Source organism: Schistocerca gregaria, chromosome X (assembly GCF_023897955.1).
Source record: "Schistocerca gregaria isolate iqSchGreg1 chromosome X, iqSchGreg1.2, whole genome shotgun sequence".
Lineage (NCBI taxonomy): Eukaryota > Metazoa > Arthropoda > Insecta > Orthoptera > Acrididae > Schistocerca > Schistocerca gregaria.
This window is the reverse complement of record NC_064931.1, coordinates 268,992,019-269,005,097: the sequence shown is the minus strand read 5'-3', so window position 1 is coordinate 269,005,097 and position 13,079 is coordinate 268,992,019. Positions and strand designations below refer to the sequence as shown.

General features: G+C 40.9%; 1 protein-coding gene across 2 annotated transcripts in view; it reads right to left on the bottom strand.

Annotated features, from left to right (window-relative positions):
- The window catches only part of LOC126299315 (uncharacterized), an 81,281-nt gene extending 73,482 nt beyond the window's left edge, over positions 1–7,799 (bottom strand). The window contains exon 1 of one of the 2 annotated variants that reach the window (XM_049991132.1): positions 7,572–7,799. The gene's annotated coding sequence lies outside the window, so the exon portion shown is untranslated. Of the gene's footprint in view, positions 1–7,397 lie in introns of both variants that reach the window. The other variant, XM_049991133.1, reaches the window with a different exon arrangement.
- Positions 7,800–13,079: the final 5,280 nt, after the last annotated feature.

The window sequence follows — 13,079 nt, the reverse complement described above, 5'->3', positions numbered from 1 at the left end:
GGAAAGGATACTGATGGGAAGGTAATAGATTGTGTCACAGGAAACAACCAGGCATTTGCTTTAATTTATTTGAACTACCGAAATTCTTGTTGCGGATAGCGGGACGTGGCGAGCGCTCATTGTGGTGGCGAATTTTACGAACCATCGTTAACTGCTCCTCAGTGAGGAAAGAATTTGACTTCGTAAATTATGACTAACCAAAACTGGTAAGGTACTTGTGTAAGTTAGTAATACTGCCAAATTTTCCTTAATACTGCCAAATTTTCCTTAATACTGCCAAATTCTCCTTAATACTGCCAAATTCTCCTTAATACTGCCAAATTTTCCTTAATACTGCCAAATTTTCCTTAATACTGCCAAATTTTCCTTAATACTGGCCACTTTATCTCTTTGATGAGCAGACATTTACGTTATTGTGTTGTGATCTTGCTGAACCGATGATTATGTCCTCCTCGTCGTGTCCGGAGACAGCGGCTCCGTGTTTAGTCTATTGTGGCGGGCTCGGATGTGGTTTGCGAAGCCGAGCTTTGCTTTGAAGATCCGGTCGCGCGAAGAGCAATACAGTTGCCCAGTGGAGTTATACGTATAAATGTAATTAGGCTCGGGCTTAGATTTGCAGAACTTTCTTTTATCGTCCAAGTTCTTTAGGCGGATACGCTCGAATTGTTCCACACTCTTGTGTACAGTTGAGCGCCACTCTGATCGGTGGATTGCAAGCTCCTTCCAACGTTTGCTCGGAATGCCACGGGCGTAAACACGATCTTGCTACGTAATACTCCTAATTAATATCCGTTGCTTGAGCTAACATTGATACAAGCAGTTACGAGAGGTATGGAATTTGACGTTCTTCGAAGTTTATGGAATCGATTCTTAGCTGTTACGCCGGTGAGGGATTAGAAGGGGAAAATAATGTAGAGAGGGGTATGTGGAGGCTACAATGTGAGATTTTAAATAGGAGCGTCTTTCGTGTCAGCTATTAAGGGAATGAGTTTAGCGACTGATATACGCTGGTAACAAATTAAACGGCGCACTTGTTTCCCGATCTGAACCAACGTTTCATATAGTTTATGTAGCGCTCCGTCGTATCGTGTGGTAAGACGTAGGGCGTGTGGAGAAAGATTCCAAACGTTTTAAGCTGCATTCACAGGTCACTCGACTGTTCAGCTCCGGACTAAGACTTATGCGTCCGGCAGGAAATAGTACATAGCTTGCATTGTACATGTTTTAATTAATTCTATTTATGACTGATTGAGGGGATTTGACACTAAACGGCTCGGCCATCAGTCACGCGATTCAAAAGTTAATTGCCTAAGAGAAAGGGCCCAGTCAGAGATGTCCAATTATAAAGCGAAGACGTTAAAACACCACAGTAAAAGGCATAAAAGGGTAAGCCAAATCTAAAAACTGGAAAAAGATGGATGAAAGGCCGGTATTTGCAGGGGGGAGTGGTCATGGGTCCCGGACCTAGAAAACACGCAAAGGGGCCCCATGTTATTTATTCCCTTCAGATAGCCCTCTAACATGCACTTTGAACTTACAGAGGGCTCGTCCTCAATAACCTCTTGCATTATGAACATGCTTCAGTATATTGACAAAAGAGAAATTCCACCATCAGGTGCAACCCGGTATCGAAATGAATCCCGTGGCAACATGTGAAAATGTATGCCGGACCGGGACTTTAATCCAGATATTCCTCTTATCGCGACTTCGGCTATATGAGCACGCCTCCCATCCAACCTTAATTCCCATCTGTCGCACACTACATACATCGTCTCCTGTCCATTATCCTCATTGCTCATGCAGGAAGATCTGCAGCGGATAGGCACTTGGTGCAGGGAGTGGCAACTGACCCTTAACATAGATAAATGTAATGTATTGCGAATACATAGAAAGAAGGATCCTTTATTGTACGATTATATGATAGCGGAACAAACACTGGCAGCAGTTACTTCTGTAAAATATCTGGGAGTATACGTGCGGAACGATTCGAAGTGGAATGATCACATAAAATTAATTGTTGGTAAGGCGGGTACCAGTTTGAGATTCATTGGGAGAGTCCTTAGAAAATGTAGTCCATCAACAAAGGTAGTGGCTTACAAAACACTCGTTCGACCTATACTTGAGTATTGCTCATCAGTGTGGGATCCGTACCAGATCGGGTTGACGGAGGAGATAGAGAAAATCCAAAGAAGAGCTGCGCGTTTCGTCACAGGGTTATTTGGTAACCGTGATAGCGTTACGGAGATGTTTAGCAGACTCAAGTGGCAGACTCTGCAAGAGAGGCGCTCTGCATTGCGGTGTAGCTTGCTCGCCAGGTTTCGAGAGGATGCGTTTCTGCATGAGGTATCTAATATATTGCTTCCCCCTACTTATACCTCCCGAGGAGATCACGATTGTAAAATTAGAGAGATTCGAGCGCTCACGGAGGCTTTCAGACGGTCGTTCTTCCCGCGAACCATACGCGATTGGAACAGGAAAGGGAGGTAATGACAGTGGCACGTAAAGCGCCCTCCGCCACACACCGTTGGGTGGCTTGCGGAGTATAAATGTAGATGTAGATGCTCGCAGCCTCACCTGATTTTAGCAAAACGTCTAACGAAGCGTACATCCACACTGAACGTATCGTTTTTGCCGTCAAGGCGCATATATGTATGGTGTGAGTCGTACTTCGTGCATATGGGAAAGGGACACCACACATGTCAATCCTTCAATATGTTGCCTGAAACTTAGACTTATTATTTTCTTTTACCGAGTGCCACAGTTGCCAGAAGAAATACCAAAAAATCATTATCTTTGTCCCATGGGTGGTCCGCAGCTCGTCGTCTGGAGGCTAGCGTTGCTTCCTCTGGATCACGGGGTCCTGGATTCGATTACCGGCCGGTTTCCAGCAACAGGGTTCGGGTATGTAACTATCAGAAACTGCGGCAAAGCGTCATGCTCTTCTGAAATACTCCAGCCATCGCTTCACTCTTACCGCCTATTTCGTGTATCACATACGACATTAAAAATACTCTGTATAAAACCAGCGAATATAATCATCATTTATCTTAATTATGCTTAAAAGTATGCTATGCGCGCTAAGCACAATGAGGTCGACTCCTCAATGCGCGTTAACATGATTTATCGTACATTCCATAAATCAATCTTGTTACTGAAGTTGTGGTATGCACCATGTGGCCACTTTTAGCATAACTTCACTAATTTCCGACACTGAGGAAGTACTCCGCCAAATATTTCACAAAATTAGTTTCAGCAATTATGACGAAGCTGTAAGTTACAGAATGTATCAAAGAATATGAGAGTTATGACAAATATAATGCTCATTGGCTCGACATTCTCAGTGAAGGATATTCAGAAGTCCGATTTCAGCAGACTGACGCCAGAGATTCGACATAGTGAACAGTTTGAAAGGGTAATTTTTTCCGCGAATGCATATAAGGGACTTAAATGTGGATCTCATTTCTCTTATCTACACAGACTTCTAACACATTTTTGTCGGGATTAACTCTTGTTCCTAGCAAGCTCAAGTGAACTGCACCCGAATTTATTTTAGGATTAAACGGGATTCAGTTCGCCTTTCGACCACACAGGATTTTAAATTTTTGTGTGAGGTCTTCTGAACTTTTTCCGACATTTAAATAACCTCGCAAAAAAGACTCGCAACTACAGAATTGCGTTTTATAATTATTGTAGTGCATTTTATAACAGCATATAGAAGTTTTTATTCGGTAGTAAAGACAAACTGCAACCCTTGGTACGGGGGTGTGTATAGCATCACATGCAACCACTGTGAAAAGTATACACCGGCCACTCAGGCACAGTTGAGGCAGTTAGGTTATCTAAACACGGGAGGATCTGCAGACTAAGAAAGAAAGATTCAACCTTTGACGATGATGTTTCAACATAAAATCACTCAATGATTTACGAGGTTTTACATTCTGTTTAGAAAGCAGGACGTTGACCCTACTAGTAATACTGTAAGTCAACAATCTGACGACACAGAATTTAGTGTTCAGTGACCAAACTTAATTTCTTTTTTCTCCCTACTCTATTAAATTATTACAAATACTAGATTAAAATTTTAAATTAAACTGTTTCATCAGCAGTTAAATGTAGCTCCACAGAAAAACTGTCTTATGTTAATTTAACAATTTCTGCGTTATAAAATTTGATACATTCCTATGCAAATACTCTACACCTAATTTTTGAATCTATTATAGAAATTATCAGTGTTAGGTCGCACGTCGGTTTTTCTGTGTTGGTGACATTCAGGAGTCACCCAACTACGGCCTAAGAATCTGGAAGCGGATTCATGTTTCGCAGAACATTAGGCAGTGCTTCTTTTTTAATATTATATTCTGGCAAGCACCGACGGAAAACTCAGTTAATACCGTTTTAGTTATTAATTTGTCGCACTACTTTTAATGTACGCTGTTAACATCACTACAACGGAACAACTATGCCATCTAGTGGCATATATTTGTAGTTTCTGAAACGGTAGCGCGCCACCAATTTAGAACTGATGTCTAGAATATAAATAACGTGACAGCACTGTGTGTTCAGGAATTTTGTGTGGTATGTAGACTTAACTGTGGATATTAAATATTTTTACACTTTATGTAATGTAGACCTATACGTTGTGCTGTTAGGTTCATGGCAGTTACAATGTTTCACTCACGCTGTTCCGGTAGGGTATATCCAAATCGCGAAGGCGAGTTTTTTTTAAGAAGTAGTGGCTGACTTTAGCGACCTAATACGCAGGTGATACAATACGTGCTCAGGACTTTTAACACCGTCCGAACTCCATACGAAGCGCCTGCTCGCGGTATCGGCAATGCCTTTCTGTCTCAGGTTTGAGGCAGCCAGTGGTAGGGTGGTACAGGATGACTCAACTCCACACTTTCCAAGACATCGTATTATAGGATTTCTTTAAATTCTCCGGACTGCATTACTGACCTCCTGTTTGTTAGTGATCACTGTTACAAATATTAATCTCACGAAGTACTATAGATAGTTCAAATTCCCTGACCGACATCCCTCAAAGTTTTCGTATGATAATTGATACCATTGTTAAGCCTTTTTTGTTTGTTCTTCTACGGAATGAAAACTGTCTGGCTCAAGGGCGTCCGAGGAGAGGAGAAAGGATGACATGGCCTACGCGTCTAGAGGACTCTTGAGATTTTTTACTTGCTTCTCGGTCACTACTGCCAACCTAAGTATGCTGCCCTTGCCTCGTACCGACTAGCAGCTGTGGTATAATATTAACACGGAAGTAACAAAGACTAGCGAAAGTGTTATGGAGACAATGCTTGAATACATCCGTTACGGTACATTATTCCTCGATTGACTCATTTCGCAACGCTTCCAAAGAGCCAACATTTTTAAATAGCTTAAGTTGGCAACAATTTAAAGCAGAACATTCAACACGAAATTGTCATATTTGTGTAGTCTCTACGAAATTGTACCTACTATAAACTTAAGCGAAGTTGTTTGTAGAGTTACTCCTAAATGATACCGTAGGACATCAGAGTAAAATACGCAAAGTATGCGTTTTATACTTTTATCTGTATTGGTACCCATTCCAAGAAAATGTTATTTAGTTGTACAGCTGAAATTTACTGTGACAGTCTCCCTTGAAATCTTCGCAAGGTAGTCATCTCCCATAAAACAGTGATCAAATTGGTCGCCCTAGGATAGTGTGTGGTAGCCGATGATAGACTCAACAAGATAACGTCTTTATGGCGCTAATTTACAAATTACGCGCGTTGTGTGGGCGACCCTGTCAACTTTCTGATTTTTCACTATACAGGCGTCTGCTGCGATAACGGACTGAAACAGATTATACAGTGTGGAAGTATGTTCGGGGTGGCGACACTGATCGAATTACTCTTTGTATCCAAGGCCTCTTGTGTTTGTGGCAAAAGCGGTGAAGAATTCAAGACATTTCTCTTGTTGCAATGTACAACACGTTTGTACTGTATGTTGCAATGTTAATTATTTAGTCTTAAAGGCGGAATAAAGGTTATGGTGACACTTACCGAGCATAGCGCGAGGTCAGGTTACTTTGGAAAGTTTGTTTCTTTTACGATTTTTGTTCACTTGCACCCAGAGTCCTGCAGTACTTTAGAAATGACATGTTCCGCTTGGACTCGCTAAATTTACTGACTGCAGGAGGGTCCACGCAATGCAGGTAATTTTTATCATTCCATCACCATGAGAATCCCATAGTTAAATTTTAACGTGGACGAGCCTAAGGTGCTATATATCTCAATAATATAGATCTGTACGCAGCTGAAGTAAAGGTGAAGGGAAAGGGCTGTCTACGAATCATCAGTAATTCGTATGAGTTAAATTCCATATTTTTCACGAATTAATTCGCACGAGTCCGTTACCGCGATGAAGACTGTGTGCTTCACACCAGTTCATTAAGAACTATTTCAATATCGAAGTGAAGTATCGTATATATCAATATCAAACGCAAAGGTACGACAAAAGAAAGTAAAATCCAATGTTAAGGAAGTATGGGTTTGTGTATTTTCCCCTGCAAACAGATAGTTTTTCCTTTTGGAAATAGTCTTACCGTAATCTAGGTCGTAATATGTAAACGCTATTCCTTCCGCAATCTAACATAGTTACATCCTTAGCTATAAAATACTAGTTTCTTTATCTCAACATCCCACGATCGCTCATAGCAGGCCTTGCTAACAGCCAGTTCGCAGCAAGAGCGCTGACTGCTACTCGCAAAGTTTTAACTAGTAACGCCGCTGAGTTAGCTTATTCAATTACTTTCAATAGCAAGTGAAACGATTTGGCGGGCCGCGGTTGTCTCGCGGTTCTAGGCGCTCAGTCCGGAACCGCGCGACTGCTACGGTCGCAGGTTCGAATCCTGCCTCGGGCATGGATGTGTGTGATGTCCTTAGGTTAGTTAGGTTTAATTAGTTCTAAGTTCTAGGCGACTGATGACCACAGATGTTAAGTCGCATAGTGCTCAGAGCCATTTGAACCATTTGAAACGATTTGATGACGAATTGATTGTACACTCTTACAAAGCTTTGTGGCACAATTCACTAGCATATAAACGAGAAATCCGCAGCTCAGTACGTTAGTCCAACGTTGGCACAATGTTAGCAAATACATCTTCAAGCAGTAAAAACAAAATCACGAAAACTTGTCTGCGACATGAAGAAGTCTATGCGATTTCACATTGTTTACGAAGGAAACTGGATTTGTAATTGGAGCTAGGTCTAAGAGTAACGAGACGAAAGTACGGGAATTAACGCCATTCACTTCAAAGAATGTAGCCTATCTGCAAAAAATGTGTAAATAAATTATCGCAAGAGCAAGCGTTAACATGATGTAAAGTACCAGAATTCAAAACACCAAAAATCCCAAATTACCATATTCACAATGCTATCACAATCGATACACTTCAATGAAACGGTTGCAAGACTGAAGAATGAAGTAATAACAATCGTAATACGACAGACGAAAATTTCAGGACAGCACGAAACTTAAAACCGTAGGAAAATACTTATTTTAGCAGACGAAATTCGTCTGTCAACAAACTGCACCTTTCGGGCAAAGACTGCCGTCGTCTGCGGCGGCCCGGCGAACACTGCCCGGCTTGATCAAAGCCTTGCTGCTTCCACTGCCTGTGTGTATCGATAACTGTTGTCGTTGCTCGTTGATAGTTTGTCTGCACGAATTTCTTCAACCAAACACGTCAAATAGCTGCATTCTTAGGGTATAATAATAACTATCAGAGCGACAGTTGGCTGGTGCATGTTGCGCAATAAATTGAGAAGGGTTGCTATATCGTCAGTGTAAAAAGTATTAGGGCCCCTTGATATTTCAGCATTGGAGACTACCTAGGAGACAAATCAGTATGCTCACACGGGCGTTAACAGCATATTTTACATAATGTGGTATTTGTATTCCGCGAGAAGCAAAAGACAAAAATTAAAGATAGTACGACTTTCGACACAAAGCTTTACTCAGATTTGTTTTACTTGTAATGTGGACTGCTGACAATATATTTTCGGTGCTTACGTGATTTATGTTTACACAATAATTTTAAGTCACACAGTAATGTTCAGGTTGCAGCTTGAGTGGAAAGCAACTGTTGTGAACCGTGCGAGGTGGCGCAGTGGTTAGCACTCGCATTCGGCAGGACAGCGGTCCAAATCCCCATCGGGCCGTCCAGAGTTACATTATCTGTAAATTACTTTGGCAAACGCCGGAGTGATTCCTTTCAAAACGACAAGGTCGATTTCCTTCCTCCCTATTAACCCCGTCATATATGGGATATTCAATATTGCAATTCCTTCCTTCTTGAATTAGTGCGTCAGCATTATCGTACAGGAAGGCTACATATTTGAGATGATATGACGTCTATTTCAAAAACCGGCATAGAACACTAAAAAAACAACTCACATTCTGTCAATTTAAGCACGGTCATAAACAAATGTCTATATATCCCGTGTGAAAGAAATTCACGAAAGTGAAAAGGAAATCGTAAATTGCTACACAGTAACAAGCGTTGAAGTTACATCTGGTTCAAATAACCATAAATTCATTCTTCCGTGTACGTGTAAGTTCACAAACTTAATTAATTCCCACACAACCTTCTTGAAGGTGGCTGTGACAGTTCACTTTTTTTAAGTTCCCAAATGTAACTGAGCCACGTTTTCAACGGTAATTCGACCATAGGTATAATTAAAAACGAAACATCTTTGGTCACCCTCCAAAGAGAACCGCAAATTATGTCTTAAGCTACTTGTCTATTAAAAACTAATATTTATGGCACTGTTTATTACATATGCAAATCCCTTGTACAAAACTATCTCATGGTATCTGCACCGGGAAAGGATATATGGTGCTTTGAAAGGTGAGTTGGGCAATTTAACTGGTACACTAGTATGTCGGGATGTGTGTTAGAGGCCAGGCTGTGGTATATGGGGAGACAATAAAGAATAGGATAAGAGTAGAAGGAGCTATTATTTATTGATCGAATGGGTTGAATCTGAGAAGGATAAATGGCAGGGCGTATTTCATTGTCTGGGAGACAAGGCTATGGGAAGTGCGTTGCAGACGACATGGAGACTGTGAAGGTGTGAGGGCGGTGAAATATGTCGGTACAGGTAGGAAGGCGGGATTGGTAACTAAGAGGGAGCGATAGAGTTGTTAGTCAAGTACGCGGTATGTGTAGGACATAAGGAGATGTTCGTCGTGAGGGAGGGGCAAAGAGAATTGCCTGACGTGGTGAAGGATCGTTATAAGAGACGTTAAGCGGATGTTGTGAGCGAGGCGCAGTGCACAGAGTCGGATGCGTTGATAGGTGGGTGGAGCGGATGTCGAGACGATATTGATCTAGGAAAGGATAAGTCATATCGCAGCTTTATAGATCCGGAGAATCGTGCATCAAGAGAGAATGTTGCACAGAACGTTCTTCCGCACAGCTGGTTTTAACATATTTCATCAAGCTACAAACGTGAGAACATTGGCACTTAAATTGTGTAGAGTGAAAAATTAATAATCTTAGACCTAACGCTTTATTTCCCAGGAACTCCTTGATCGGGCCACTAGAAATCCTTTTAAGAGCAGATTATAAATATATTCCCGTAACACCTATGAACTCTGACAAAGACCATTCCCTTCAGTTCTCCTCCATCTCATTTCTTACATGGACTAGAATACGAAGTTAACATGCAGTTTTTATGTCGATTTGCAGAGGAGGCCTTTAAAGGACGTTCGGTTTTAGCGTAAGGCGGCTGTAGAAGGGTTTTAGTGTGGCATGAAGCAGTAGTACAGGGCAGAAGTACAGTATCATCAACATCGCGTGTGGTAGTCCATATATAGCCAAAAATAAAACCAAGCTTACAGATGGTGAAAGAACTTGAGATATAATAATTTACGATATTGAAAGAAATATATCACTTGCAGGATTAGGCCATTGCCTAGTCTGATCGCAGTTTTACTCCCATCTTTTCATGAGTCAAACAGCTTTTTCAAGTTGGGTGATGCGTATCAAAGGGCAAGGTTCAGATTTTCTCTCTCCTCCATTCTAAAATGTTTCTTTAGTTAGTCTTGTTTCAGGAAATTCTATCATTACACGAGAATATATTTAATTGCTGATTGATCTCTTCATAGGATTTTTTTGTCTTTTAGTGTCCCTTCATTGACCTGAGAACGTACATGTCAGACGATTGCGTTTTGGTTTAATTCACTTCTCGCTTCCATACAGCATTGTCGGCACAGCCAGAGGGATATAAAATTTTAATTGAATCTCTTCTCTCACCTTAACTCTAAAGTGTTCGCCGAATTAGTACACACACACACACACACACACACACACACACACACACACGCTTCATCATCGTTAAAAGACGAATCACAACGATGATCACTGAAGCTTGAAACTTGATCTTAGTTGACGTCAGTTATCTTGTGTCTAATAGGGTATTTTCCTTGCTAGGAAAGGTGAAAGGCGTCGCAAATAAGGAGCTAATAAAACTATCTTTATTGCAACCACGACTGAATTATCTCTGCAACACTACCACGGTTGCTGTACCAGTGCCACAGAGTCTGAGAATGGAATGTAAAGACATCGATTTGTTGGAATTTCTTCTGTTCACTTACATTCCAGATGTAAAACAACGTTTATCTTTGCATACATACATTGAACAACTTGAATCATTTGTTAGAGGTATCCATTCTTTTTCATTGCATTGCATAACTACAGCCTACCTGCCATATCTAAAGCTTTTGCGTAATCAACGAAGACTGTGTAGGATTTTAAGTTAAATTCTATTCTTTCCGCCAATATCGGTCTCGAGCTAAATATATTCCCTGTGCAAGATCTCCCTTTTCTGCATCCACGTTGTTTTTCCCGTATAAGATGATGTGCTATAATATTAAGCTTATTAGTTATTATTTTAGCATGTATTTTATGCCTATTATTTAGCAGACATAATCCACGGTAGTCGTTACAAGAACTTCGGTGACCTTTCATGAAAAGTAATGTTAGCTTTTCTCCATTCTTCCGATTCACTTTTTCTCAGCAAAAGTGAATTAAATAGAAGTACCTGAATTCAATAATCATCCCATCTTAGTGGAGCAGCTCAAAATTCATTTTTTCTAATTTTTGGGTTTTTCTATTTTTAAGGTTTTTAGTACTACGCTAAGTTCCTCCATATCTATAGCGTCAGCCACTGCAACACCTCTATCTACCCTTGTGTCTTCTTGAATATCTTTATGGCTTTTATTGTACCATAGTTCTTTATACTATTGGGCACATGATTCTTCAGTTACATTTATATTGGCAGTTTCACTTCCATCACCATTAAGATTTTTCATTAATTTAGAAGCCATCTCTTGCCTACCACAGACAGTCTTCCGTTGAATTTTTTACTCTATCCCAAGATTCATGGTTCACTTTTCTTGTTATTTACTTTGCATTATTTCTATATATTTTACACTCCTCGTCATTTTCTGGATTCCGTTTCTGCAACATTTTATATAAGTTACTCGTTTTTGTTTGACAGATTCTGAAATGTCTACATTTCACATTGTTAGTCCAGCCTTCCTCCTGAATTTACTTTTCTTTCCGACACTTCATCTGCTGCTATTCTTTGTTATTAAATTTGTTTTTTCATTCTCTGTTAATATCATTGATCATAGGAATCTCAGCTCAATACTGCTGTAACCGGCTCTCATATTGGTATTTTGTTCCTGCATCTTGCAAGAAGTAACCTATTGCTTATTTTGACAGTTCTGGAAAAACACAACTGTGAAGTGAATAGAAGATACTCCCTAACTACAAACGGATATAATCTCTTCGGAGATGCTATTCCTAACCTCTTGTGTTAAAAAGAAACAGAAGATACAGCAGTCCAAATGATTCACCGATACCTACATCCATAATCAGCAAACCACTGTGATGTTTATGGCAGACAGTATTTTTCATTCTAGGGAGTATCTGAGTGTTTTCCCGTTCCATATGCTTTGGGAGCACGGAAAGAGTTACTGATTATATGCAAGCTGCCTTCGCGGTCCCTATGGCAGCGATATGTATGAGGCTCTAACACATTCATAAATTCTTCATTTAATAAAAGTTCTTGAAACTCTGGAAGACAGTTTAATAGTTAACGTCTGTCTTCACTCGTCTGCCAGTTCCGGTATTTCTTCATTTCCTTGACAATCTACCGCGAGTCAGACTCATGTGATCGATCATTCGTACTGATCTTCTTTGTACACGTAATATTCCATATTAGATAAGCATCCCACACAAATAAGCAGTTCTCCAAACAGAATCGATCTGATAACTTTTAAACAGTCTCCTTACCAATGAACCGAAGTCGGACAGCTACTTCACCTTACGATTGAGCTTATTCCATCATTTAAATTCATGTAGCAACAAATTACACCCAGCTATTTCTATGACCTGATTGATACCAGTTGGGACTCAGGTATTCTAATAATTGAACAATAATTTCCTGTATTTTGTGAAGTGCACTAACATTTATACACAGCTATCTTACAACGCATCGAATTTTATCGGTATGTGCTAAATATTTCTGCAAATTCTTTCACATAGGACATCAGTACAAGAAGCACTCCGTCTTCAGGCTACAAGTGGCCCGCCGGGACCATCCGACCGCCGTGTCATCCTCATTGAGGATGCGGATAGGAGCGTCGTTATGATGGTTTTCTGTGACCAGAGCCGCTATTATTCCGTCGAGTAGCTCCTCAGTTGGCATCACGAAGCTGAGGGCACCCCGAAAAATGGCAACAGCTTATGGCGGCCCGGACGGTCACCCATCCAAGTGCCGGCCAAGCCCGACAGCGCTTAACTTCGGAGATCTGACGGGAACCGGTGTATCCACTGCGGCAAGGCCGTCGCCCTACGTCAGTACAAGAGCGATCAAAAAGTTTTCTTTCGAAGGCCGTGCAGCCCAGAATCAGTATGCCAATCAGGCAAAATCACCATGAACGTCGAAGCAATCATCCTTCCGACGCACCGGGTCGTTCGTTGAAACACTGTCTCTTGCAGCGCGAAAACGCCAGTAACTGACTGCTGC